General features: G+C 47.9%; 11 non-coding genes across 11 annotated transcripts; 5 read left to right on the forward strand and 6 right to left on the reverse strand.

Moving 5' to 3' along the window:
- Nucleotides 1-2797: 2797 nt before the first annotated feature.
- LOC148635179 (U4 spliceosomal RNA) lies at nucleotides 2798-2939 on the reverse strand. The gene has a single exon (XR_015933417.1). It is a non-coding gene; the product is annotated as a U4 spliceosomal RNA (small nuclear RNA).
- Nucleotides 2940-6700: 3761 nt separating this feature from the next.
- On the reverse strand, nucleotides 6701-6864 carry LOC148635180 (U1 spliceosomal RNA). Its single transcript, XR_015933294.1, has one exon. It is a non-coding gene; the product is annotated as a U1 spliceosomal RNA (small nuclear RNA).
- A 2266-nt stretch (nucleotides 6865-9130) lies between these two features.
- On the forward strand, nucleotides 9131-9294 carry LOC148635181 (U1 spliceosomal RNA). The gene has a single exon (XR_015933295.1). It is a non-coding gene; the product is annotated as a U1 spliceosomal RNA (small nuclear RNA).
- A 636-nt stretch (nucleotides 9295-9930) lies between these two features.
- Nucleotides 9931-10049, reverse strand: LOC148635182 (5S ribosomal RNA). The gene has a single exon (XR_015933482.1). It is a non-coding gene; the product is annotated as a 5S ribosomal RNA (ribosomal RNA).
- Nucleotides 10050-13874: 3825 nt separating this feature from the next.
- Nucleotides 13875-13947, forward strand: trnav-aac (transfer RNA valine (anticodon AAC)). Its single transcript has one exon. It is a non-coding gene; the product is annotated as a tRNA-Val (tRNA).
- Nucleotides 13948-14521: 574 nt separating this feature from the next.
- On the reverse strand, nucleotides 14522-14593 carry trnah-gug (transfer RNA histidin (anticodon GUG)). The gene has a single exon. It is a non-coding gene; the product is annotated as a tRNA-His (tRNA).
- Nucleotides 14594-14794: 201 nt separating this feature from the next.
- Nucleotides 14795-14866, forward strand: trnae-uuc (transfer RNA glutamic acid (anticodon UUC)). The gene has a single exon. It is a non-coding gene; the product is annotated as a tRNA-Glu (tRNA).
- A 3065-nt stretch (nucleotides 14867-17931) lies between these two features.
- Nucleotides 17932-18003, reverse strand: trnah-gug (transfer RNA histidin (anticodon GUG)). The gene has a single exon. It is a non-coding gene; the product is annotated as a tRNA-His (tRNA).
- Nucleotides 18004-18204: 201 nt separating this feature from the next.
- On the forward strand, nucleotides 18205-18276 carry trnae-uuc (transfer RNA glutamic acid (anticodon UUC)). The gene has a single exon. It is a non-coding gene; the product is annotated as a tRNA-Glu (tRNA).
- A 7492-nt stretch (nucleotides 18277-25768) lies between these two features.
- On the reverse strand, nucleotides 25769-25842 carry trnak-cuu (transfer RNA lysine (anticodon CUU)). Its single transcript has one exon. It is a non-coding gene; the product is annotated as a tRNA-Lys (tRNA).
- A 379-nt stretch (nucleotides 25843-26221) lies between these two features.
- Nucleotides 26222-26303, forward strand: trnas-gcu (transfer RNA serine (anticodon GCU)). Its single transcript has one exon. It is a non-coding gene; the product is annotated as a tRNA-Ser (tRNA).
- The last annotated feature ends 1223 nt before the right edge of the window (nucleotides 26304-27526 follow it).

Genomic DNA, 27526 nt, shown 5'->3' on the forward strand with positions numbered 1-27526 from the left:
CCACAAAGTGTCCAAATGACGCACTACATGATATAAGGAAGATTATCACATGCATATCGGTATTATCTTTCTTACGAAAATGCATTCCTTTCATTACCTTTTACTTTTTAAAATGAACTCAAATTGTGTATAATGTAATAATTTAAGTAGAATAGATTCTAATAATATAATGATCCAGTGTGTTGCACTACTTCACTGCTTCACTGCTCTATGCCGTCTGGAAATAAATCCTCAGACTGCTTACTGCCCTGCGCATGTACCAATGAATTACAGGAGCACATCTATTTCTCACTGCGTTGAAGCAGGAGACACACAGTCTCTGCAAACACATCCTAAATACAGTGTTCCTGCACCTTTGACCTCATCCAGAACGTATCATTTCTTGAAAGGGATTGCTGTCCGAATGCACATCTGAATCCCAAACAGAATCTCTAGTAAAATACGATCATTTGTGAAACAGGCAAATGACTGTCTCAGGGGCCCATTCCTCATTGTCAGACATATGTATGCAATGCTTTCACCGTGCATTGAGCAATAGGGATTAAAAACACAGCAGGTAAGGTTAAATGTCATGTTCTATGATCATTTCTTTCAGCATTAGGGACTAAATATACTAAACGTATGATACTAAAATGTTATTTTCACATATATTAATGTAATAAATGATTGCTTATGCTTTATAAATAAATCTAATTAAAATAAAAGCTTAAGTTTTGTATTTATCTTGTCCCATAGAACATGATTTTCTTTGTATTTCAAGCCCACAAAGTGTCCTTTGATCTCTATTCTGTGGTAATCCACGATGACCCCGTTCTTCAGGTGATTCATCATGTCCTCCCTCGCCTGTTGAGAGGCCACCTGATCTCTTCTGCCGTGGCGTGCTTCATACACGCCCTCTTGAAGTGAGCAGGAAGCTGATCAAAAGTATTCAGGCACATCTTGCACACCAGGGGAATCCTCACGGGTTTCCTTTGAAAATAAATAATACCATCTGTGTATAGAAACAAGCTAAGACTGATTTCTTAAATTATCCTTAAAATTCTCTCTCATAGTTTGAGCATAATGATTTTATTGCATTTATATAAGAATTGCTCATTGCTCATAAATAAATAATGGTCTCAGTCACAGACTTTCCAATAGAAGCCATTGTGGAGTTCAGCAACTGCAGGTCCTAGAAGTGGGGAAGGAATTTTAAAAGAGAAATTGAATTACAATACAGAAGGAATGGCTGAGGGTTCACTGAAACATAAAATATACAAATTCCAAAGACTGAGTCCATATAGAAACAACTACCTTTCATTTTCAGTATAAGAAAAAAAAAACATTATCTTCCAAAGCATCATAAAATTGTCCCTTCTTCCAGACTCTACTTCTCTCTTGTAGTAGTATAGCAGACCTTTCCAGGTGAGCAGATCACAGAGTCCGAAATGAGCTTCCTCCATCAAGCAAAGTACCTGAACATGACTCTGTCTTCATAAAAGCGCCCCTGTAATAAAGAAATTAAATCCGAAATCAAGAGGGCAGTTGCCTACTGAAATACAAGAAGTCATCAATTTTAACCTAGCAACACATTAAAGGCTGCATCTATACAAGTACGATTCTAGAAATGCTCACCAGATTACGTTTTAAGAAGGAACTGCGCCTCAGGTTCCGCCGAGATCTTAACTCGGATGGCAGGATTCAGAGTCCGGAGTGCGGACTGATGGCGCACGGAGGGTCCATATACTGTGGATCCCTCAGTGATCTTCCGCGTATTCAAACCGCCAGCGTGTGACTCCCCTGTCCCCGTGACCTCATTGCTCTGCTCTCTCCTCTGTGCAGCTGAGCCCGACTCACGGTAAAATGGAAAAAAATATGCCCTCGACGTGAGATTTATTCTGGAGCGAGCCAGTGTTGCGCATAGCTGCCTTCAAAGCAGTTAACCCAGGTTCGATTCCCGGCCAACGCAGTTGCGAATGTTTTCAAATGCTGTCATGAGCCTTGGATTGTGACTAGCGAAGCGAAGCCTTTTGAAAGAGCTAAAGCACTGCAAAACGGAATTGAAGGAGAATCTTACAGGGGATTCTGAGCAGTGTCTGCATACATGCAGTCAGATAAAGGTGCTGAAAGCTTGAGCTACTCTCAATGTCATGCTGCCCTTCCCCGGAGTAAATCTGTTACATTGAAAGAATGCTTCTGGCAGGTTCAAAAAGGGACCCTTGTTAATTGGAGAAATCAATGATTTCGAATGAATTCTGTATGCGTTAAAAGACAGCTATACACAGAAAACATGCAGGACACTGCTCATGATGTTTCCCGAGCCGAAACACAGTGCGTTTTTCCAAGCCATTTGACAAAGCCCACCCACTGAAAACTGCAGCAGATCGTGTAAAGACGTTCAACTTTGTAACTACTGCACGCACAGGAAGCAGAATAAATTCCTCTTTTCAAACTGTCAAAGGTTTGCTTTGCGAACGCTGCAGGACATCGCACAATCTCTTTTGAATGGGGACAAACGATTTCTTATGGTTTGCGCAGTAAGTACAGACGTTTAAAATGCTCCACTCATGCCGACGATGCAGCATGAAGAAGCGCAACCTAACGTTTGACAGACAAAAGCCAGGCGCCGCTACGAGCAATATGAAATCATACTGACAGCACACGGCGTTTCGCGCTGACACAAAAGTAATCTCGACAGACGCTGTTCTCTGCATAAAGCTGAAAGAGCTAAAGAGCGTTTCTGTTGAGGCATAACAAGCTCGTTTCTTTCTACCATGATATCACCGTGACCAAATCTGTCTTTAAACACCTTGCTCAGTCTCTGACGAGACTGTCAAAAATTGCTTTCGCCGATTGTATTGCAAACCGGCGGAAGCGGGGTATTGGGAAAAGTTTTCAACTAGCAATAATCGCGCCTCGGCTAAACCTCACAGGCTACGATACTGCCACTGCGCAACGCTGACGGTTGCCAGGCAACCGCGGGGATCCTATGGAAATCGTTATCGATCGTCTCATGGCATGTCGTTGCTATAACGCTTCATATTTGTCGTCTTCTTCTTCTTCTAGCTTGAGGTTTTGAAGAATTTCATGACAGACAAGGGCTCCGTTGGGAACAAAGGGCGTTGTGAGAAAACCGTTGCTTATTTTCAGCAGCAGAAATACAACCCTTTAAATACAAGATGACAGAACAATGACGAAGGGCATGCCGGGAGGAACTCATGCACTACAGAGGAAAGGGGGCGGGCACGTACAGTTCACATTCAAGCCACAAGTACTCCTCTTGGATGTTGCACAAACAAATCCTAACGTCCTGAAAGCATTGCAGCATGTTTGTGTCCCACTTCCCGTGGCTGCGGGACGACTGACACGAACGGACAAACACAATCTGTGGCGTTTAGCGTGACATAGTCTTGCAGGCATCGTGCTGTCTCACTGCAATATTATACCGCTGGAGGAAACAGTCCATCTGGCCATGAAACTCATTTGAACGTCTAGCTACAGCAACTAACAATATCATGATTTATTCAGGATGTGTGGAATCAGCACGTCCCGGAGACAGCGTCCGAAATCGTGAGCATTCTCTGGTGGTGTCCTGCAGGGCTCCTGTGGTCGTGAGTTGGTGGTATAGTGGTGAGCACAGCTTCCGAAATCGTGAGCATTCTCTGGTGGTAGGGGCGTTCAAGATGGAGCTCAGGTGGGAGGTAAAGTTTAGTGGTTGGGGAGTTTTTTTGAGTTTTTCATGACCTGAATGTTAATTTTTGCTTTTTTTGACTACAGAAAAATAAGGACTTAACACTAGTTGTTTAAACTTCAGTTATAATTGAAAGAAAAAAAAACGATTTTTTTTAGGTTTAAAAAGTCCGATATGAGTAACACTGGGAAAAGAAAAGAGAGTGCTGGGTCTTCGAAGGAGAACTCTAAGATACCTCAATCGTATATGTATAGCACTACAAAAAAATCGATGGCAACTAAAGGGAAAAGTGAAGCAGCTGCAGGGGCAGCAAGAGGGCGGAGGCGCCGCGCGCCCGGCCGACGTGTTGGACCGGTGCGCTTTACGTGCTGAAATAAACACGCGACAGCCCCGAAATGTTTCCAGAGTGCTGTGCACTGAAGACTTGCCTGGTGCTCCTCCGTGCAGATTGTTTGTCCTCCTCCAGTGCGGGACAAGCCAACACAAGGGAGCGCATTCGCCAACATCCAGGCACGCAATGCGATTTGGAAAGCAGCTCCTTTCCAAAGAGTTGCACACGAACGATCCTTCAGTCCCACTCGGGGGGCACGGAACCCCCGCCACACACAGCTTCAAGTAGCGAGTCAGGCGCCGGGGTTTTTGCTTATGGCCACACCACCCTGAACATGCCTGATCTCGTCTGATCTCGGAAGCTAAGCAGCGTCGGGCCTGGTTAGTACTTGGATGGGCGACTGCCTGGGAATACAGTGCCTTGCGAAAGTATTCGGCCCCCTTGAACTTTTCAACCTTTTGCCACTTTTCAGGCTTCAAACATAAAGATATAAATTTTTTATTTTATGTGAAGAATCACCAACAAGTGGGACACAATTGTGAAGTGGAACGAAATCTATTGGATTTTTGAAACTTTTTTAACTAATACAAAAATGAAAAGTGGGGCGTGCAAAATTATTCGGCCCCCTTGCGTTAATACTTTGTAGAGCCACCTTTTGCTGCGATTACAGCTGCAAGTCGCTTGGGGTATGTCTCTATCAGTTTTGCACATCGAGAGACTGAAATTCTTGCCCATTCTTCCTTGCAAAACAGCTCGAGCTCAGTGAGGTTGGATGGAGAGCGTTTGTGAACAGCAGTTTTCAGCTCTTTCCACAGATTCTCGATTGGATTCAGGTCTGGACTTTGACTTGGCCATTCAAACACCTGGATACGTTTATTTGTGAACCATTCCTTTGTAGATTTTGCTGTATGTTTGGGATCATTGTCTTGTTGGAAGATAAATCTCCATCCCAGTTTCAGGTCTTTTGCAGACTCCAACAGGTTTTCATCCAGAATGGTCCTGTATTTGGCTGCATCCATCTTCCCCTCAATTTTAACCATCTTCCCTGTCCCTGCTGAAGAAAAGCAGGCCCAAACCATGATGCTGCCACCACCATGTTTGACAGTGGGGATGGTGTGTTGAGGGTGATGAGCTGTGTTGCTTTTACGCCAAACATATCGTTTTGCATTGTGGCCAAAAAGTTCGATTTTGGTTTCATCTGACCAGAGCACCTTCTTCCACATGTTTGGGGTGTCTCCCAGGTGGCTTGTGGCAAACTTTAGACGAGACTTTTTATGGATATCTTTGAGAAATGGCTTTCTTCTTGCCACTCTTCCATAAAGGCCAGATTTGTGCAGTGTAAGACTGATTGTTGTCCTATGGACAGACTCTCCCACCTCAGCTGTAGTTCTCTGCAGTTCATCCAGAGTGATCATGGGCCTCTTGGCTGCATCTCTGATCAGTCTTCTCCTTGTCTGAGCTGAAAGTTTAGAGGGACGGCCAGGTCTTGGTAGATTTGCAGTGGTCTGATACTCCTTCCATTTCAAGATGATCGCTTGCACAGTGCTCCTTGGGATGTTTGAAGCTTGGGAAATCTTTTTGTATCCAAATCCGGCTTTAAACTTCTCCACAACAGTATTACAGACCTGCCTGGTGTGTTCCTTGGTCTTCATGATGCTCTCTGCGCTTTCAACAGAACCTTGAGACTATCACAGAGCAGGTGCATTTATACAGAGACTTGATTACACACAGGTGGATTCTATTTATCACCATCAGTCATTTAGGACAACTTTGGATCATTCAGAGATCCTCGCTGAACTTCTGGAGTGAGTTTGCTGCACTGAAAGTAAAGGGGCCGAATAATTTTGCACGCCCCACTTTTCATTTTTTTATTAGTTAAAAAAGTTTCAAATATCCAATAGATTTCGTTCCACTTCACAATTGTGTCCAACTTGTTGGTGATTCTTCACATAAAATAAAAAATTTATATCTTTATGTTTGAAGCCTGAAATGTGGCAAAAGGTTGAAAAGTTCAAGGGGGCCGAATACTTTCGCAAGGCACTGTACCAGGTGCTGTAAGCTTTTGCTCTCCCGGCCAGCAGGGGTCGCCGTTGGTGCCGTAGGCTTTGGGAGGAAAACCTGCAGGATGGAAAGGTGATCTATAGCCTCATCTCTAGAGATGTTTTGTTGCTGTGGCATGTGTGTGACCCATATTCAAAAAAAAAAAAACCCGTCTGTAAAACGAATATCGAAGCTGCCTCTAAATCTGCAAATGAAGATGAGTCGATAAACCACTCGTTTTTCGTATAACTAGACATATATTCATTTGTTACCGATTTCATTCATTGAGCACGGATACAATAGAGGTACAGCCATTCACTGTTTGACATGTCTGCACTGGTACAGAACCGAGCAATCAGAAAACGGGTGAAACTGTCTTTAGACTCAGCATACAGTACCGAGGCCCCCCATGACCAAATAAAGGCTAACCTCGATAATCAGCCTAAAGAACGCAGACTACAGCAAAACGACTGACTTTGAAAAGGGAATGAACGTCCGGAAGGAGTAGTGGAACTAGCTTGAGATGCTTCTCCGGACCCCTAACTAAAAGCCAGCGAGAACCAGCAGCAGCGTCCACTCCTGTCGAACCGGGATCCTTCCGCAGCCACGCAGCTCGTGGTGTCCTAACCCTCCCGTATCTGATTTTGGACCAAGCACATCAGGGGAGAGCGCAAACGCAGTCCCCCACTACCAGAAATTATGCAGTCGAGATTCCCACATTTGGGGAATTCGCAGGGGTCAGCACAGCCGGAGTGCAATGGCCGAGCCTCGCCCTGGGTGAACCTCCTTCTTGATCAAGGTATCTCCCCTGCCAGGTAAGTATGAGTTAAACAGGCCCCTGCAAGCGGCCCGCACCCACAGCACAAATCGCGCAGCCTAGGCCACCTCCTCGCCCCGCACGCCACCGCCTCCTGCTGGGCCCACTCTTTCACACACTCACACGCCACACTAACACTCAAAAGTGTGGGCAAAACGAGAAAACGAGCGCGCCGTTTCCTACACATCTGCAGTCGCCGTTGCGCATTCGCAGCATGTCCCGGGATGCAATTCGGCCTCATTTGCATAACTCCAGACCGGCAGATCGCCACGCAAGCTCGCGACGTGCGCCTGCCACACACCGAACAAACCTTTTCAGCAATTTCCAAAAAACGGGCCTGCTCGCCTGCCCACAAGGCTCCGTCTCTTACCTGCTCTCCAGAGCCTGCTGCCTTCTGTGCTTTTCTCTCGGCACCGCTGCAGTGCACACAACTCCTGCAGCGGGAGGGGGGGAGAAATTTCCCGCGCTCCGCCGCAGGGAAGGCTCGCTCCGTGCGCACATGTCCTTTCGATGCCAGTCCAACAAGTGCTCCGCATTAGCTGCGTCGGGGCTCCGGCGTGTCGCACCTCACCTCACCTCGCACTGCCTCCTCCTTGAATGTCTGCCGCTGGGCATGCCCCGCTCTCCTCCGCCTTATCTTATCGCGTGTGAGCACCGACAATGGCCACAATGCCGGGGAATGGCACCTGTAAAGTGTTAATTGGGGCACAGGAACAGCCCGTCTCGTCTCGGGGGGGCCGGCTTCAGAGACAATACAGCAAACACAGCGGGGCGGGGGAAGAAGACGACACCACACATGCGGGTACATTCAGCTCCGGCGGGAACGAGACATTTGTCGGTCTTTTCAAGTGCCGAGAGCCGAGCAATCCTTCACTTGTATCGTTTCTCCCCGGTGACTAGATCTGGCCCTGCAACTCTCGACTGGGCTCACCCCCGGGGCAGCCTAGCAGGTGTGAGCCTGGCCGGCACCCGGATGGGAGATTCCACCCCGGAAAAGCTCCGGTTGCTGCTGCTCCTGCAAGAGGTGTGACTGGGACCAGTAGGGAGCGCTCAACCTGCGGGCTGTGTGGCTCTCTTACGCCCCAGCCTCCTGATGGCGACACTCTGCTGCACAAACAGGCGCCGTCCTTCGGGGGAGGCGTCAAACCGAGGTCCCGACCCTCCTTGGCCATTAGGAAACCCCAGGGCGTCTCTCAAAAAGAGATGCCGGGGGTGTCCCTCTGGTGTTAGTGCTCCCCTTTACCCATCAGTCGGGGTCTCCTCCTAATCCCCGTCTCACCTGTAACAATCAATGACGAGGCCCCCCTGTCCGTGAGATTTAGTACTCGCGCAAGAGACCGGGGGCAGAGCGCGAACGCGGTCCCCCGCCCCCCACAAAGTGCGCGCTCCGGGTTCCCTCTTGGGGCCCTGCAACACAGCGGAAGGGCAGCGAGAAGGATCCTCTTGCTCTGACGCCGCAAGGCCACAAGAGGGCGGAGGCGCCGCGCGCCCGGCCGACGTGTTGGACCGGTGCGCTTTACATGCTGAAATAAACACGCGAAAGCCCCGAAATGTTTCCAGAGTGCTGTGCACTGGAGGTTTTTGTCTGGTGAAGACTTGCCTGGTGCTCCTCCATGCAGATTGTTTGTCCTCCTCCAGTGCGGGACGAGCCAACACAAGGGAGCGCATTCGCCAACATCCAGGCACGCAATGCGATTTGGAAAGCAGCTCCTTTCCAAAGAGTTGCACACGAACGATCCTTCAGTCCCGCTCGGGGGGCACGGAACCCCCGCCACACACAGCTTCAAGTAGCGAGTCAGGTGCCTGGATGTTGGCGAATGCGCTCCCTTGTGTTGGCTCGTCCCGAGTTGTGTGCACTGCAGCGGTGCCGAGAGAAAAGCACAGAAGGCAGCAGGCTCTGGAGAGCAGGTAAGAGACGGAGCCTTGTGGGCAGGCGAGCAGGCCTGTTTTTTGGAAATTGCTGAAAAGGTTTGTTCGGTGTGTGGCAGGCGCACGTCGCGAGCTTGCGTGGCGATCTGCCGGTCTGGAGTTATGCAAATGAGGCCGAATTGCATCCCGGGACATGCTGCGAATGCGCAACGGCGACTGCAGATGTGTAGGAAACGGCGCGCTCGTTTTCTCGTTTTGCCCACACTTTTGAGTGTTAGTGTGGCGTGTGAGTGTGTGAAAGAGTGGGCCCAGCAGGAGGCGGTGGCGTGCGGGGCGAGGAGGTGGCCTAGGCTGCGCGATTTGTGCTGTGGGTGCGGGCCGCTTGCAGGGGCCTGTTTAACTCATACTTACCTGGCAGGGGAGATACCTTGATCAAGAAGGAGGTTCACCCAGGGCGAGGCTCGGCCATTGCACTCCGGCTGTGCTGACCCCTGCGAATTCCCCAAATGTGGGAATCTCGACTGCATAATTTCTGGTAGTGGGGGACTGCGTTTGCGCTCTCCCCTGATGTGCTTGGTCCAAAATCAGATACGGGAGGGTTAGGACACCACGAGCTGCGTGGCTGCGGAAGAATCCCGGTTCGACAAGAGTGGACGCCGCTGCTGGTTCTCGCTGGCTTTTAGTTAGGGGTCCGGAGAAGCATCTCAAGCTAGTTCCACTACTCCTTCCGGACGTTCATTCCCTTTTCAAAGTCAGTCGTTTTGCTGTAGTCTGCGTTCTTTAGGCTGATTATCGAGGTTAGCCTTTATTTGGTCATGGGGGGCCTCGGTACTGTATGCTGAGTCTAAAGACAGTTTCACCCGTTTTCTGATTGCTCGGTTCTGTACCAGTGCAGACATGTCAAACAGTGAATGGCTGTACCTCTATTGTATCCGTGCTCAATGAATGAAATCGGTAACAAATGAATATATGTCTAGTTATACGAAAAACGAGTGGTTTATCGACTCATCTTCATTTGCAGATTTAGAGGCAGCTTCGATATTCGTTTTACAGACGGGGTTTTTTTTTGGAATATGGGTCACACACATGCCACAGCAACAAAACATCTCTAGAGATGAGGCTATAGATCACCTTTCCATCCTGCAGGTTTTCCTCCCAAAGCCTACGGCACCAACGGCGACCCCTGCTGGCCGGGAGAGCAAAAGCTTACAGCACCTGGTATTCCCAGACAGTCACCCATCCAAGTACTACCCAGGCCCGACGCTGCTTAGCTTCCGAGATCAGACGAGATCGGGCGTGTTCAGGGTGGTGTGGCCGTAAGCGAAAGCCCCGGCGCCTGACTCGCTACTTGAAGCTGTGTGTGGCAGGGGTTCCGTGCCCCCCGAGCGGGACTGAAGGATCGTTCGTGTGCAACTCTTTGGAAAGGAGCTGCTTTCCAAATCGCTTTGCGTGCCTGGATGTTGGCGAATGCGCTCCCTTGTGTTGGCTCGTCCCGCACTGGAGGAGGACAAACAATCTGCACGGAGGAGCACAAGGCAAGTCTTCAGTGCACAGCACTCTGGAAACATTTCGGGGCTGTCGCGTGTTTATTTCAGCACGTAAAGCGCACCGGTCCAACACGTCGGCCGGGCGCGCGGCGCCTCCGCCCTCTTGCTGCCCCTGCAGCTGCTTCACTTTTCCCTTTAGTTGCCATCGATTTTTTTGTAGTGCTATACATATACGATTGAGGTATCTTAGAGTTCACCTTCGAAGACCCAGCACTCTCTTTTCTTTTCCCAGTGTTACTCATATCGGACTTTTTAAACCTAAAAAAAAATCGTTTTTTTTTTCTTTCAATTATAACTGAAGTTTAAACAACTAGTGTTAAGTCCTTATTTTTCTGTAGTCAAAAAAAGCAAAAATTAACATTCAGGTCATGAAAAACTCAAAAAAACTCCCCAACCACTAAACTTTACCTCCCACCTGAGCGCCATCTTGAACGCCCCTACCACCAGAGAATGCTCACGATTTCGGAAGCTGTCTCCGGGACGTGCTGATTCCACACATTCTGAATAAATCATGATATTGTTAGTTGCTGTAGCTAGACGTTCAAATGAGTTTCATGGCCAGATGGACTGTTTCCTCCAGCGGTATAGTATTGCAGTGAGACAGCACGATGCCTGCAAGACTATGTCACGCTAAACGCCACAGATTGTGTTTGTCCGTTCGTGTCAGTCGTCCCGCAGCCACGGGAAGTGGGACACAAACATGCTGCAATGCTTTCAAGACGTTAGGATTTGTTTGTGCAACATCCAAGAAGAGTACTTGTGGCTTGAATGTGAACTGTACGTGCCCGCCCCCTTTCCTCTGTAGTGCATGAGTTCCTCCCGGCATGCCCTTCGTCATTGTTCTGTCATCTTGTATTTAAAGGGTTGTATTTCTGCTGCTGAAAATAAGCAACGGTTTTCTCACAACGCCCTTTGTTCCCAACGGAGCCCTTGTCTGTCATGAAATTCTTCAAAACCTCAAGCTAGAAGAAGAAGAAATGTGAGCCCTCACACCTGAAGAAGGCTCCACGGCCGAAACGTTGCGTTTTCTTTCTTCTCTTTTCATCTAGTGTCATTAGCCAGTTCCTGTCAAAATAAAATAGAAATGGATAACATTCTAGAGAGAGTTTGAAATACCAAGGTACAATTTAAACCATATTTCTTCCACTACAACCACAATATTTTGGAGAGATCGCTGAGCCTAACTGTTCTGGCATGTCCGTTAGCCTCCGTCCTGCTTCAGCAATGAATGCAACGGGGCACATTCTGAGGGAGATGCGGTCAATCAGGTTGCAGGAAAACCACACTATGCTTTTTTTTGAGATCCTGAAAAGGACAGAGGGGCCATGTATATGTGTGCAGCTGGATATGTAATTGCAGGTGGCGTAGCAAATTCTGCTGAAGCACCACTGCCTGGTGTGGACGGTAGCTGTGCATGTTGCAGCAGAATTGTGCATGTGAGATCAAGGGGGCATGTCATGTGTTTGAGCACTTCACTCCCTTCCGGAAGCACGCGATTCCCTGAGTCCAAAAAATTTGTAAGTTCTTTGGATGACCTGTGGACCGATCTTTCACGATGAAGAATTCCTTAAGAAGAATAGATCTCGGCCCACCATCCCAATGCCTCCATCTCAAAACAGCAACCTCCCACTGCCCTTAGTCTGCAAGGCAGTCCTTTCAAGTGCGATGATGACGCCAGGACCTTCGTTGCCTATTGTACGAGCTGAACTTTTGTGCTCATCAATTCAACGCTCTTTCCATCAACTCATCTTGTCTTTTGACGCTTCGTGTTTTGTGCTCCTTTAACTATCGGCATATTGGGTGACTGCAAACACTGAAGTTCTTGCTTACGGAGTGTGGAACAGTGTTTTCAAGTGATCGCTGTTCTGTCATGTTGACGCCGAGTGAATCTTTCTTTGGCAACATGGGCAGGCTGACAGCAGCGCGAGCGAAAGTAATGGCAAATTTCTTGACTTATTTCTGAATGTGAATGTTCTTTAGAAAAGGGATGCGGCGTTGCTTCTCCCCCGTGTAAAGGTCACGCATTCCAGACGTGGTTATGAGCGAACAGTTGCCGCAAGTGTTTGAAAAGAGCAAGAGAGGAAGCAGCCCTGCCCCGTGTGAGGATCAAACTCAGGACCTTCAGATGATGAGACTGACGTGCTACCAACTACGCCAACGAGACCAGCTGCAGTACACAGCCAGAAAGTTTGCCTCATATGGATTTCAGTCGCCCGTTCCCTAATCTTTAGACGCCCTCTGCTGGATGTTGCATTTGCCTTTTGATCTCACCGATACTTTTTTGGTCTGTTTCTGTTGCGAGTCTGTTTTTCAGATCTCACCTAGCACAAGTCTCTCTGGCTGAAGTGGCCTCTCTGCTTCAGCATCGTGCCCTCACTCAGCCATTAAAAACGTCACTCGGACTTCTGACATGCTGACATGAAATGTCAAGAGAGAGTGGCGGAGACGCTTAAGGCAGAGAGAAGATGAACAGGGGGCGTGGCTGCGAAATGATTGACAGCTGCATGACGCTCTCCATGCAAGGCGTGACCACAGGCTAAAGGACACCTTTCGGCACATCAAGCTCTAAGCACACACCTGGAGGACGTGGGAAATGATCCCGCTACCTCTCGCATGCAAAGCGAGCGCTGTACCATGCAAGCTAACCCCCCTCGCTGGGGCTCATGCCTCGGTGTCGCCTAGTGCCGCTTGTTCCCCTCTTACCGGGTGCAGTTCACTGCCTTTCGTCTGCAAGGCAGTCGTGTAATTGCGGCTTTCTTGACTTATTGATGAAGGTCTGACTGGACGAGCGAATGACGCCTCTCCCCCGTCCTCAAGCTCGCTGACAGAATAAAATGGAAAGTGCTGCCGTGGCTCATTGGTTTAGGGGTATGATTCTCGCTTAGGGTGTGGGAGGTCCTGGGTTCAACTCGCGGATGAGCCCTTGTGTGTTCTTTTTGTCCTCGTCCACAAGACTGGGAACTGATATCCACATCACCTTGCAGCATCTGCTTATGGCAAACGATGGAATGTGACTAATGACTGAACGAGCCTGGTGAATACTCATCACGTGGCACAATGAGAGCGTGCAGTCAGCTGTCCAAGGCAGCAACCTCATTGCTCGTTCAAAAGAACACGTACTGAAAACTCATCACCACTATGTCGTAAATGAGCACCGCGATCGCTTGTTGTCATGCGTCCTTACTTGGGAAATGCAGAAGCAAAAACTGCCCTCTCTCAGCCACCGAAACGTGTGCGGCTCGCCTTGCACTCTCTGCGCCTCGCATATTTATGGAGCTGTCTGCTCTTCTTTCTGTTGAAGTGCGCAAGTTACGGGGCGTACTGCACACTATGATGTGCTCAATGACAGCTTTCAAGATTTGAAAACTATGAGCTTGATGGCTCAAGTCGAACGAATGTGGTTGTTACGCAATTGATGATCAAATGCACGTATTCTAACGATTCGTGAGAGTATGTTCTAAAGGTCCCTGGCTCGATCCCGGGTTTCGGCATTTTGTTTCATCGCGTCCTTTGTTCCTCTCTCCAGCGCCCCCTGCCTAAAGTGACGCGTCCCTTTCTCAGCCCGAAACGCAAGCGAGACACCAGCAGCAGTCCCTGCAGGTTTCCGTGGTGTAGCGGCTATCGCGTTCGCCTAACACGCGAAAGGTCCCCGGTTCGAGACCGGGCGGAAACAGCCTCGTTTTGCACGCTCCTGTACTTCACAGAGGTATTGAGCGACCGGTCATTTGTTCCCAATGTATTTCCGGTGCCTTCATGCACTCTTGTACCAAACGCACGTTCCTTCTGTATGCGGAGCCGATCATTTGCAATTGGGCTGTGCTGACAGATCAGGACAAGCTCTGTCGGTTCAAAAGCAGCGCAGGACCTGCAAGAACAACAGAAAGATTAGCATCCAGCGGGGGCTTCTTAGTGAGCCCAAGATCTCATCAAGAATCGGCTCCAGCAACAGGGCAGGGTGCATTGTTCCATTCTCCGACCACTCTCGGTGTAAACAAGTCCCTCCTGGTCTCTGCTTGAATTGCACTTTCCTGCGTTTGCTTTGGTGTAACTGGCTTCCCCTGCATGGGCGAATGTGAAGAAGATCCTTAGTAAGTCATTGAAGAAACCCGAGAAGAGGTCGGAGTGGTCCCTGTCGTTCATCAACGATCCAGTCAGGCAGTACTCCTCTGTAAAGCGCCGTTCGTTCACATCAATTGGCTTTTTTTTGCCTTCATTCATGCAAGTAGTAAAAGCAGACGCCCCTATTCTGCCGTGACCCGGATTCGAACCAGGGTTGTTGCGGCCACAACGCAAAGTACTGACCACTATACGATCACGGCGAGTTACCGATACACACGTGGCAGGGCGGAAAAGGCTGTGCTCTCTTCGTGTGACATAATTCGGGAAAGTCCTGACGTTGCATTTCAACTGAGCCCCAGTATACATCGACCCTTCGACACTCTGAGTGACAACTCTCTTGCGTGTTTTCTCATATTTATGTAGTTTGCTTGCATGATGCCCGGAACAGCAGGGTTGCGCACTCCCATATGGTCTAGCGGTTAGGATTCCTGGTTTTCACCCAGGCGGCCCGGGTTTGACTCCCGGTATGGGAACGTGTCAATTTTGCCTCCTGCTTTCCAAAAGATCAGCACTGTGTACGAAGGAGCCACATTAAAACTACTCAACGTGCAAAACGTGCGAGAAGAGGGGGCGCTTGTTTCCAGCCGAAACTTCTCGCGTGTGAGACGAGCTGACCATCGCTGCAGGAGGTGGGAGGGTCACTCTGGTAGACAGGGCTGACCTTCGGCAATAGGATTTATACTTTCCAAGATGATATTTGCACTTTCTGGAGAGGCGATTTTCTCCACTTCAGTAGCCCGATTTCGACGATTGCGTGGAGAGGGCTGTAGAATGTGGCGCCGTCTTTCCTGCTCCGTCCATGACAGGCGTGCTGGTCTCTGGAGAGAGAGCACGGTCCATCAGCGCACCCCAATAAAGGCACTGGAAGCAGCTGAATCGCATTGGCGAAGCTCAGCGCTGGGCCGCTGGGCACATCTGACCACAGTTTCCGTAGTGTAGTGTTTATCACGTTCGCCTCACACGCGAAAGGTCCCCGGATCGAAACCGGGCGGAAACAGACCAGACTTCTTCTGTCGCCACGCACAAAAGGGGATTGGGGATTCGCCTAGCGCTGTGATCGAACAGACCCACTCACCTCTTAGTGTGGCGGGATCTGCACAGTGCATGTCGCAGCGCATCCTGCTTTCACTTCAATGCGTGTCCTGATGTACCCCGGTCTCCCGCGTGACAGGTGGGGACAGGCGACAGGTCCACGTGACAGGTCCTATACTAACGAGGAAGACATCGCTCTCTCCGACCCCCGGCATCGTGTCCCGACCCACCGTGCTGGAAGCCGACTCATGCTGTGATTCCTTTACGGAGCAGAAATGACAACCGAGGAGCCGAGAGATCATTTCAGCATTTCGCGTCTGAACGGAAAACACAAACGACCAACTCGGAATGATTTGCCTTTGACGCTTATCAAAGCGTTCTTTGTGCATCGAACAGACCCACTCACCTCTTAGTGTGGCGGGATCTGCACAGTGCATGTCGCAGCGCTCCCTGCTTTCACTTCAATGTGCTTCCTGATGTCGAGTCGTGTGCCGTGCGGAGGCTCTGAAAGCGAGAGCAATGAAAAGGTGCACGACGCTGTGTTAGAAAACAGAGAAGTGAAAGGCAGTCCTTTCTCTAAGGAGGTAAAAGAAAAGCTACTCCCCGTCAGGGAATCGAACCCCAGTCTCCCGCGTGACAGGCGGGGATACTTGCCACTATACTAACGAGGAAGACATCACACGCTCCGACCCCCGGCATCGTGTCCCGACCCAGCGTGCTGGAAGGCGACGCGTGCTGTGATTCCTTTACGGAGCAGAAATGACAACCGAGGAGCCGAGAGATCATTTCAGCATTTCGCGTCTGAACGGAAAACACAAACGACCAACTCGGAATGACTTGCTTTGGACGCTTTTCAAAGCGTTCTTTGTGCACGACGACTGCGCCGCCTAGCAGATACAAATGGGTTGTACAACTTTGAAGTAGCAAATGGAAGAGGGCTAAGCCTCCTCTCTTTTAGCCCAGGTTCGATCTGTCTCCCAGAATCACCAGGGCGCACGCACACACACACACCCGTGCCGTTGAAGTACTCTCCTTCATTTCTAAGGGCAACTCAACATTCACTCCTACCCCGAGTGCAGAAAAGACAGCGTCTGCAGCAACAGCAGCTCAGGTCTCTGCACAGGAGCTAAGCTGCCCCCATCTCCTCTGCTCTGCGGCTCCTACGGAGTGGAGTCCTGCCTGGAGCCGTGTTTGCAGGCGGCAACTCCCCGCACCCTGTCTGTGCGTCGTGTCCAAGAGCTCCTGGGAGGAAGAGAGAGCCCTCCGACTCGGGGGCTTTTCCACGGTCTGTGTGAGGAGGGGCGGGTGTGTCCAGCAGCTTATCGAGCGGAAGCCTGGGGCGGCGGAGAGCTGTGATCGTGCAGACCTTGAGGTGTCACCTCTTTGTCTGCTTTCCCGCCCCCCCTCCGCCCAAGCTCTGCTCCAAAGTAGCCCGGCAACCCCTCACACCTGCACGTGTCACAACCTAAGGTGTGGTCATGAGACACCCATGGGGTGTTGTTCTGTTCTTGCTAATTGTTTCCTGCCCGTCGCAGGCAGGAGTCCATGCGAGGAAGATGCGCTGGACAGAGCTCAGAGGGCGCACCTGGGTGGCTTTCCTTCTGAGTGACGTTCCTGCAACACTCTCCCGCTACTCTTGGTGCGCTCATGCCGCAACACAGGAAGGCTGGAGCAGGTGGCTGTGGGCTCTGTGCACCGCCGAAATAGCTCAGCTGGGAGAGCGTTAGACTGAAGATCTAAAGATCCCGGGTTTCGGTGTTTTGTTTCATCGCGCCCTTTGTTCCTCTCTCCAGCGCCCCCTGCCTAAAGTGACGCGTCCCTTTCTCAGCCCGAAACGCAAGCAGCAACAGTCCCTGCAGGTTTCCGTGGTGTAGCGGCTATCACGTTCGCCTAACACGCGAAAGGTCCCCGGTTCGAGACCGGGCGGCAACAGCCTCGTTTTGCACGCTCCTGTACTTCACAGAGGTCTTGAGCGACCGGTCATTTGTTCCCAATGTATTTCCGGTGCCTTCATGCACTCTTGTACCAAACGCACGTTCCTTCTGTATGCGGAGCCGATCATTTGCAATTGGGCTGTGCCGACAGATCAGGACGAGCTCTGTCGGCTCAAAAGCAGCGCAGGACCTGCAAGAACAACAGAAAGATTAGCATCCAGCGGGGGCTTCTTAGTGAGCCCAAGATCTCATCAAGAATCGGCTCCAGCAACAGGGCTGGGCGCATTGTTCCATTCTCCGACCACTCTCGGTTTAAACAAGTCCCTCCTGGTCTCTGCTTGAATTGCACTTTCCTGCGTTTGCTTTGGTGTAACTGGCTTCCCCTGCATGGGCGAATGTGAAGAAGATCCTTAGTAAGTCATTGAAGAAACCCGAGAAGAGGTCGGAGTGGTCTCTGTCGTTCATCAACGATCCAGTCAGGCAGTACTCCTCTGTAAAGCGCCGTTCGTTCACATCAATTGGCTTTTTTTTGCCTTCATTCGTGCAAGTAGTAAAAGCAGACGCCCCTATTCTGCCGTGACCCGGATTCGAACCGGGGTTGTTGCGGCCACAACGCAAAGTACTGACCACTATACCATCACGGCGAGTTACCGATACACACGTGGCAGGGCGGAAAAGGCTGTGCTCTCTTCGTGTGACATAATTCGGGAAAGTCCTGACGTTGCATTTCAACTGAGCCCCAGTATACATCGACCCTTCGACACTCTGAGTGACAACTCTCTTGCGTGTTTTCTCATATTTATGTAGTTTGCTTGCATGATGCCCGGAACAGCAGGGTTGTGCACTCCCATATGGTCTAGCGGTAAGGATTCCTGGTTTTCACCCAGGCGGCCCGGATTCGACTCCCGGTATGGGAACGTGTCAATTTTGCCTCCTGCTTTCCAAAAGATCAGCACTGTGTACGAAGGAGCCGCATTAAAACTACTCAACGTGCAAAACGTGCGAAAAGAGGGGGCGCTTGTTTCCAGCCGAAACTTCTCGCGTGTGAGACGAGCTGACCATCGCTGCAGGAGGTGGGAGGGTCACTCTGGTAGACAGGGCTGACCTTCGGCAATAGGATTTATACTCTCCAAGATGATATTTGCACTTTCTGGAGAGGCGATTTTCTCCACTTCAGTAGCCCGATTTCGTCGATTGCGTGGAGAGGGCTGTAGAATGTGGCGCCGTCTTTCCTGCTCCGTCCATGACAGGCGTGCTGGTCTCTGGAGAGAGAGCACGGTCCATCAGCGCACCCCAATAAAGGCACTGGAAGCAGCTGAATCGCATTGGCGAAGCTCAGCGCTGGGCCGCTGGGCACATCTGACCACAGTTTCCGTAGTGTAGTGGTTATCACGTTCGCCTCACACGCGAAAGATCCCCGGATCGAAACCGGGCGGAAACAGACCAGACTTCTTCTGTCGCCACGCACAAAAGGGGATTGGGGATTCGCCTAGTGCTGTGATCAAACAGACCCACTCACCTCTTAGTGTGGCGGGATCTGCACAGTGCATGTCGCAGCGCATCCTGCTTTCACTTCAATGCGCGTCCTGATGTACCCCGGTCTCCCGCGTGACAGGTGGGGACAGGTGACAGGTCCACGTGACAGGTCCTATACTAACGAGGAAGACATCGCTCTCTCCGACCCCCGGCATCGTGTCCCGACCCAGCGTGCTAGAAGCCGACTCGTGCTGTGATTCCTTTACGGAGCAGAAATGACAACCGAGGAGCCGAGAGATCATTTCAGCATTTCGCGTCTGAATGGAAAACACAAACGACCAACTCGGAATGATTTGCCTTTGACGCTTATCAAAGCGTTCTTTGTGCATCGAACAGACCCACTCACCTCTTAGTGTGGCGGGATCTGCACAGTGCATGTCGCAGCCCTCCCTGCTTTCACTTCAATGTGCTTCCTGATGTCGAGTCGTGTGCCGTGCGGAGGCTCTGAAAGCGAGAGCAATGAAAAGGTGCACGACGCTGTGTTAGAAAACAGAGAAGTGAAAGGCAGTCCTTTCTCTAAGGAGGTAAAAGAAAAGCTACTCCCCGTCGGGGAATCGAACCCCGGTCTCCCGCGTGACAGGCGGGGATACTTGCCACTATACTAACAATGAAGACATCACACGCTCCGACCCCCGGCATCGTGTCCCGACCCACCGTGCTGGAAGCCGACTCGTGCTGTGATTCCTTTACGGAGCAGAAATGACAACCGAGGAGCCGAGAGATCATTTCAGCATTTCGCGTCTGAACGGAAAACACAAACGACCAACTCAGAATGATTTGCCTTTGACGCTTATCAAAGCGTTCTTTGTGCATCGAACAGACCCACTCACCTCTTAGTGTGGCGGGATCTGCACAGTGCATGTCGCAGCGCTCCCTGCTTTCACTTCAATGTGCTTCCTGATGTCGAGTCGTGTGCCGTGCGGAGGCTCTGAAAGCGAGAGCAATGAAAAGGTGCACGACACTGTAAAATAAACATTAATAAACGCATATATAACGTCGAAAACACATCTAACACTAGGAGTATACAGCACTCTGCACAGTGTACGAAGTAAATTATTTTCGCAGTAATTAATTATATTTACTATATTTATTATACACGTGTAAATTAATTACTGCGAAAATAATTTACTTCGTACACTGTGCAGAGTGCCGTATACTCCTAGTGTTAGATGTGTTTTCGACGTTATATATGCATTTATTAATGTCGTCGATTTTACGGTTGCAATTCGACGATGATTATACGTCGAGGCGACGTATATATACGTATAGCCGTATTTTCGCCTTGAATATACGTATATTCGACGAATCAATGCCCACAGCTTGGCATACAAGGGTTTTGCGGAGGGGTCTTGCCACCTGCCTGAAAAAAAAAAACAGTAAAATGTTTGAGTGCCTATAGAGTTTCTATTTTTATTTTCTTGAGAAAAGTTGATACCATTTCCTGGAAACCCCGTCCCCCATCAGTGCGCGGTGCCCGGGGAAAAATCTGTAGGGGGGCGTCTGAAATTCTGAGCGGGGGTGATATTTCGGTTGAAACGGAGCTGTACGGTGCAGCTACCCAAATGAAATCTCGCAGCTATGCCATTAATTAGTGCTTTATGATAGAAGATATCGACTAGCAATCTGGTATTTGCGATGAAGTTCAGTTTCACATTTTTCGTCACTCTCACTGGAGAGTATTGCCTGGAGCGAAAAGTACCATAAGCGTTCATTTTTGCAGCTACATGGACGTTCTGAATCGTTAAGAAAAAATGTTGTAAAACCAACAGAAAGCACAGACTGCTATAACTAGTCCTAGTTATATAACGATTTTAAGTATAATGATAAACTACTGCAAGGAATCGGTCCACCTGAGCAAACAGGATCGTAATGTTGACACTCAATAACGACACTGATATGTGCAGTTCCTGGACGGATAGCCCTCCTGCCCATCAAACAGACTGAGTGACTGTTCCTGTCATTTAGTGTTGTCTGACCATTGACAAAGTACAACTATTTTTTTAGGGCGCAAATTAAGTTAGGTAAATCTTTTTGCCCAAAACTGAAGGGGCAACATTCCCCCCTCCCCCCGTGATGCCAGGCCTGTCCCCATCCTATTCCATAATGTCATTATATATAATACCATACAACAGTGACCGATCCTTACTAACTACATGCGTTAAAATTGCACATCAGCTCATAGCAGGGGGCACATAGCCGCGATGTATTATCAATGTTAAATTTCAACCATAATATCGACAACATTAATAAACGCATACGTTGAGAAAATATCGAACCCAGCATATTTTCCGGTTATATACCACAATGCATTGCTAGTATTCGTTGGTCACAATTTTGGACACGTTTTTCAAACGTAGAAGTATATCCGCAAATATCTCAGCAATCCTCTTTTGACGAGTAAGTATGAACAATAATAATACTATCTGAATACATACAGATCTTTCTTAATATTATTTTGATTAAAATAGTACGTGAATAAGCAAAAAATGGAACATAAAATAGTGTGAATGGGGAAGATGACACAAAATCGTTTTGCCGTTTCTCTATTCTTATTCTATGTTGTACTTTCAAACTTTGGGTACTCTTTAATTAGGACAGACTTTATTGCTCAACTGCTATGATGCAAGCCAAATTTTATACATTTATTTCAGTTTTGAGCTTAGTAAACCGTTCACTTTTTAGATTATACTAAAGAAGATATTAATCATCATTTATTTGGGAAGTAATATTATATAATTTTCTCCTAGCTGCGGTGCTGAAGTCCCACCCTACATCAACAGAAAAAGAAATAAAGGAGCATGCAATGTGTTACTTGAAGAATGCATATGAAAGACAGGGGGCCAGGAGATCTGGACACTGAAAATAATAGGTTTTTGGTTCTAACTGTTAGGACAATTAGACAGGGTTTGCAAATAGTGGAAAAAAATCATCTTAACTTCCATTGTAATATTTTTTTTTCTTGGAAATATAGAAGTTGTACATTTTAAAATGTATATTTGAATCAAAATGTGGTTTTGAGTTAGTGTGTTAATGTAATTAGTTTTGTGTTTGTCATTACTATACTGTATATTGCCATGTTACCAGAATTTGTAGCTGAAGTTTAAGACTAGTTGTGTTTTTTATGATTATTGCCCATATGTTGATTGTTGATTGATTGTATACAATGTATAATTTGAAATACATATGTTTCAGGTGTGAATGTGTATTTTCAGAATACATTTCTAAATCTAATCATTGGCTTGGTTTACTTGTTTCTACACCTATAAAATCTATCTTTGATGTATAATAGACCTCTACCCATATACGTATAATAGACCTCTAACCATATACGTATAATAGACCTCTAAAGTTATCCGTATAATAGACCTCTAACCATATACGTATAACAGACCTCTAACCATATACGTATAATAGACCTCTAAAGTTATACGTATAATAGACCTCTAACCATATACGTATAATAGACCTCTAAAGTTATGCGTATAATAGACCTCTAACCATATACGTATAATAGACCTCTAAAGTTATCCGTATAATAGACCTCTAACCATATATGTATAACAGACCTCTAACCATATACGTATAATAGACCTCTAAAGTTATACGTATAATAGACCTCTAACCATATACGTATAACAGACCTCTAACCATATACGTATAATAGACCTCTAAAGTTATACGTATAATAGACCTCTAACCATATACGTATAATAGACCTCTAAAGTTATACGTATAATAGACCTCTAACCATATACGTATAATAGTCCTCTAAAGTTATCCGTATAATAGACCTCTAAAGTTATCCGGAACTCCAACCATATATGTATAATAGTCCTCTAAATTTATCCGTATAATAGAACTCCAACCATTTATGTATAATGAACGTCTAAACATAGACGTATAATTGACGTATAACTTTAGACGTATATTAGAATTTCATTCTAGACGAATTGTAGACCACATTTAGACGTATAAGGTATGCGTTTAATAGACGTTTATTATACGTCTTTTGCCCACTGGGTGGGCTCCAGATGCACATGGAAGCAATCAAGTGTTTCATCCGAGCTGTTTCAAAGACTGCCCAAGAGCTTTCCTTTCACAGAGGCGCAACGATTAATGATGGGGGTGCACCCTTCAATGCGCCTTACGACTCTAGGGAGTGATTGAGACGATTCGTAGCGTGCTCATTTCTCTCCATTCCCCGTGTTGCAGTGGTAGGATGACGTAAATTACTGCTTCGACACGTAACGCCATTATAATCACGTGCAGGAGCTGAGGGTTTTAGTTTTGTTTCGTTTTCCATGGCGTTCGTAAGCGCGCAAATCAAAGGCAAGTCCTGCGTCTAACACGAACGTAAATGCTTTTGAAAGTGCAGTGTGGTGCAGCTTGTAAAATCCTTGTCCACATTTGTGGTTTGTTGATGTTTGTTCTGTCTGCCAAAGTTGCATTTTGACATCCGGACGGGGGGACTTTATCATTTGAACGTGAAGCCAGCCTTAAACCCTCTGAGGTGTGTCTGTCTGCCGGCACGTATCTTGTGAAAGGTATTTTTTTTTAACGGAGAGCAACTTTAAAAAGGTATCCGCAGCCACCTCGCAGTCCGTGTTTGATTATAGGAGGAATACGGCGGTGGCGGGCTCGCTTTTGTCGTGGTCGAGTGGTTAAGGCGATGGGCTCGAAATGCGTTGGGGACTCCCCGCGCAGGTTCGAAACCTGCCGACTCCGGCGTCTGCCGCATGTCGCCTTGTGCCTGCGCGGCAGAGGCGAAGTGCCGCTTCTCCTTTCCTGGTACTATAACAACGCGAAATCGCTTGGACCTGCTGCCATGGACATCAATTCTTCAGATAACCACACACTTTTCCTTCGCACCTCTGGTGCTCTGCTTATGCCTTTGAAAACCTAATGAATAAAGCTGAAAGAACCGACACGATATGTAGGTGCTGGTAAAGCACGCAGTAAAGAACTGTTAACAGCAAGGGTTTCAGTGGGTTAACTGAGGAGAAGGTGTGATCGCTAATTGTTGACTTTTTATTTGGTGTTAGAAACACTCTTACTGTGCATGACGTGCAACAAATGTAGCCACAGAAATTGCATCACGCTTTCATGTATGCTATTGCAAACACCAACGTTCCCTAGATAGAAAACCGAAATAGCCGTGGGTTTGCTTGCTGGTCTGAAGGATCTCTCTTCGAATCTCTATCATTTGTCAATGGAAGTAAAAGGCGCTGCAATCTGATACGTTCAGAATCAAACCCGCAGCTGTTGTTCGACTTTATTTCTTGACTAATTACAACTGAGTGTCGCATGAGCAGTTACATAAACTTGTCTGGTATATTTGAACACAAATGCCGTTCTTCAATTAAAACTAACAGTACATTGTCAGGGACATTCAGTTCTATACAAACAAGAGACAGACGAGAATATTTCTACCGTTCATGTGGACTACGTGTTGACTTACTGATCGGAATAATTGAAAGGTTCGGGCTCATAGCCGATGCAGTGCGTGCTAATTAGAACAGCAACGCTGAGCTCTCAGCACCGTACTGAGCCCAGGTGTTTTTCTAAAGCTGTCAGGTGCAGTTCATTTACATGAAGGAAATCTCTTACTGGGTACGATTACAATGCAGTAAGTAGCACAGACTACGTAGGGAGTTGCCCGATGCGTTTAAAAACGACCCGAGCCAGGCAGGCGTCAAACCTGCAATCTTCTGATCCGTAGTCAGACGTGTTATCCATTGCGCCACTGGCCCTGGTGTGACACTGCAGGACTGTAACCCAGTGAGATCAGCACTGCAACTAGTAAAATATTACCCCCGGTCCATTTTTTTCCAAAAGTGAGAAACACCTGTTTTCTACATTTTGTCTGTTTTAAAACCATATCTCTTTAAACCAAACCAAGACTTTGTCTTTTGCACTGATATTCTGATTCATTTCGATTTCAAAGAAAAAAAAAACATTATCTTCCAAAGCATCATAAAATTGTCGATTCTTCCAGACTCTACTTCTCTCTTGTAGTAGTACAGCAGACCTTTCCAGGTGAGCAGATCACAGAGTCCGAAATGAGCTTCCTCCATCAAGCAAAGTACCTGAACATGACTCTGTCATCATAAAAGCGCCCCTGTAATAAAGAAATTAAATCCGAAATCAAGAGGGCAGTTGCCTACTGAAGTTCAAGAAGTCATCAATTTTAACCTAGCAACACATTAAAGGCTGCATCTATACAAGTACGATTCTAGAAATGCTCACCAGATTACGTTTTAAGAAGGAACTGCGCCTCAGGTTCCGCCAAGATCTTAACTCGGATGGCAGGATTCAGAGTCTGGAGTGTGGACTGATGGCGCACGGAGGGTCCATATACTGTGGATCCCTCAGTTTTCTTCCGCGTGTTTAAACCGCCAGCGTGTGACTCCCCTGTCCCCGTGACCTCATTGCTCTGCTCTCGCCTCTGTGCAGCTGAGCCCGACTCATGGTAAAGTGGAAAAAAATATGCCCTCAACGTGGGATTTACTCTGGATCGAGGATAGATGTCACCTTTTTATCGTTGAACAGGATGTATGTGATGTGGCGACTAGGTTCAATTTTGTATCCTTTTAAAAGATTAAGGACTGGGGTGAGCGTGATTTACCACCCTTTCAGCTAAGAACCCGACATGAGCACCGTTTAGGCTGCATAGACTCGGTCGTCTAACATTGCTGACTTCTTTTTTTTTGCCAGCCGCTAGCGCTGATTAGCAATGTTTGTTTTGCAAGTTGCATCCATTTTAAGAAAAACAAGTCGTGTTAAAGACAGGAAATGAATACTTGCATTTAATTAAGTCTAGCTGTAGGCGGTTGTCTGTAAGGACCAGTTCTGTTCGAGAAGACAGAACAAAGAAGGCACCACTGGGATTCGGACTCAGGATCTCCTGTTTAAGAGACAAGCGCTTTAGCCAACTAAGCCACGGCGCCCCGGGAGGGGTGTCCTTTTGCAGCCATTTGGACACACCACTCAGACACATCTGCATTCGGTGTGTGCTCCGCCTGCTCGCTGAGCAAGTTGCCACCTTTACATACAATAGCAACATCGACACCAAGAGAAAGGATGACAAATGGCTTTTATCTGGAACTTTTCATGTCCAAGGAGCTCAATGTGCTTTCTGTGTACAACAGGGCCACTGAACTCCACACTGGCCACTGAAGCACAGCAGTGGCTTGCTGGCTTGACATCTCCCAAGGAAAATGTTGAAATCGCATGTGGAACAGGAAAAGGACCCTCGAGTACGAGGGAAAAAAAAGAAAAAGATCATTTGGAGCGCGCCAACCCATGTCTTGACAGCCCAGTTTCATCGACGAGGTGGCCGAGTGGTTAAGGCGATGGACTGCTAATCCATTGTGCTCTGCACGCATGGGTTCAAATCCCATCCTCGTCGCTCTCTACGTTTGACGTTGGCCCTCCTTTTGTTTGCTCCAGTACTAGAGCCTTACATTTTCTAGCGGTGGCTGAACATGGTATAGTAGGCTAACGTTGGTATCGACCAGTGGCAGTAACAGTATTTACGTGCCGCTGCTGCCAAGTGGCTCTGGGTTGAGACCGCGTTTTCACTTACTTGCAGCACAAACGGAGAAAGCGATTTTTGACAGTCTCTCGTGAGACTGCGCTAGGTGTTTAGGGATATACTGAGGGATCCACAGTATGTGGACCCTCCGTGCGCCATCAGTCCGCACTCCGGACTGAGAAGAAGACAGGCTGAAGAGTGACCCCAACAACTTTCACTCTCTCTGAGACAAAGCAATAGTCAATTCTGGAGCTGCTATTCCTCCCTGACCATGTATATCCTGCTGTTGTGGGATATATACATCTATATGTGTCTGAGAGTTTAAAGTCTTGAACTAAGTTTTGCAGGGCCAGTGAGCTGGAATCCAATTTTATCGGAGAGCTAGACTGCCTGTCTGTGTGCTCTAAGATACAATTAAAATCCCCTCCCACTATCACTTCTGTGCTACATAACTATAGGGGAGAGAGTGCCTTGAGTAGCTCCACCCTTCCTCCCACGTCAGTAGGACAATACACATTGATTAGCCGCAGGTTAACGGTCCCCCATTCCACATCCACACACAGCAACCTGCCATCTATGACCCTCTGAATACTTTTCAATTTGAAAGCCCATCCTTTGAAAAGAATGGCCACGCCAGAGGCTCTGTTGTTATTGTCCCCTGACCAAACAGAAGGCCCTTTATCCCACCTATCTTCAAAGCTTTTATACCTCTCTTGATAGGCTATAGCACACTTCTGCAACATCAACACATCTCTCTCTCTCTGCTGGAGGTAATCAAAGACAGACTGGCATTTAACTCTGTCATTGATACCTCTGGTGTTAAGAGAAATTATGTTTAGAGCCATATTACATAAGAAAGTGGAACCAGTCTTTACAAAACACATTTCTCTTCGGTCTCACCTGTTACCTTCTTCTTTTTCTTTTTCTTCTTACCAATTTCCTGCCAGCCATCCTCTGAATGAGCCTTCATCAGGGTGGCAGCAGTAAAAGCATTCACGGAGTCCATTTCAAGGAAGGGGGTAGAGGGAGGGGTGGAGGGGTTCCAGCTGTCCCCATCGCCATGCTCTCCTTCCTCCTCGCTCGGGGAGAAAACAGAG

This window comes from Lepisosteus platostomus, unplaced genomic scaffold (genome assembly GCF_059453375.1).
Source record: "Lepisosteus platostomus isolate fLepPlt1 unplaced genomic scaffold, fLepPlt1.hap1 Scaffold_30_H1, whole genome shotgun sequence".
Lineage (NCBI taxonomy): Eukaryota > Metazoa > Chordata > Actinopteri > Semionotiformes > Lepisosteidae > Lepisosteus > Lepisosteus platostomus.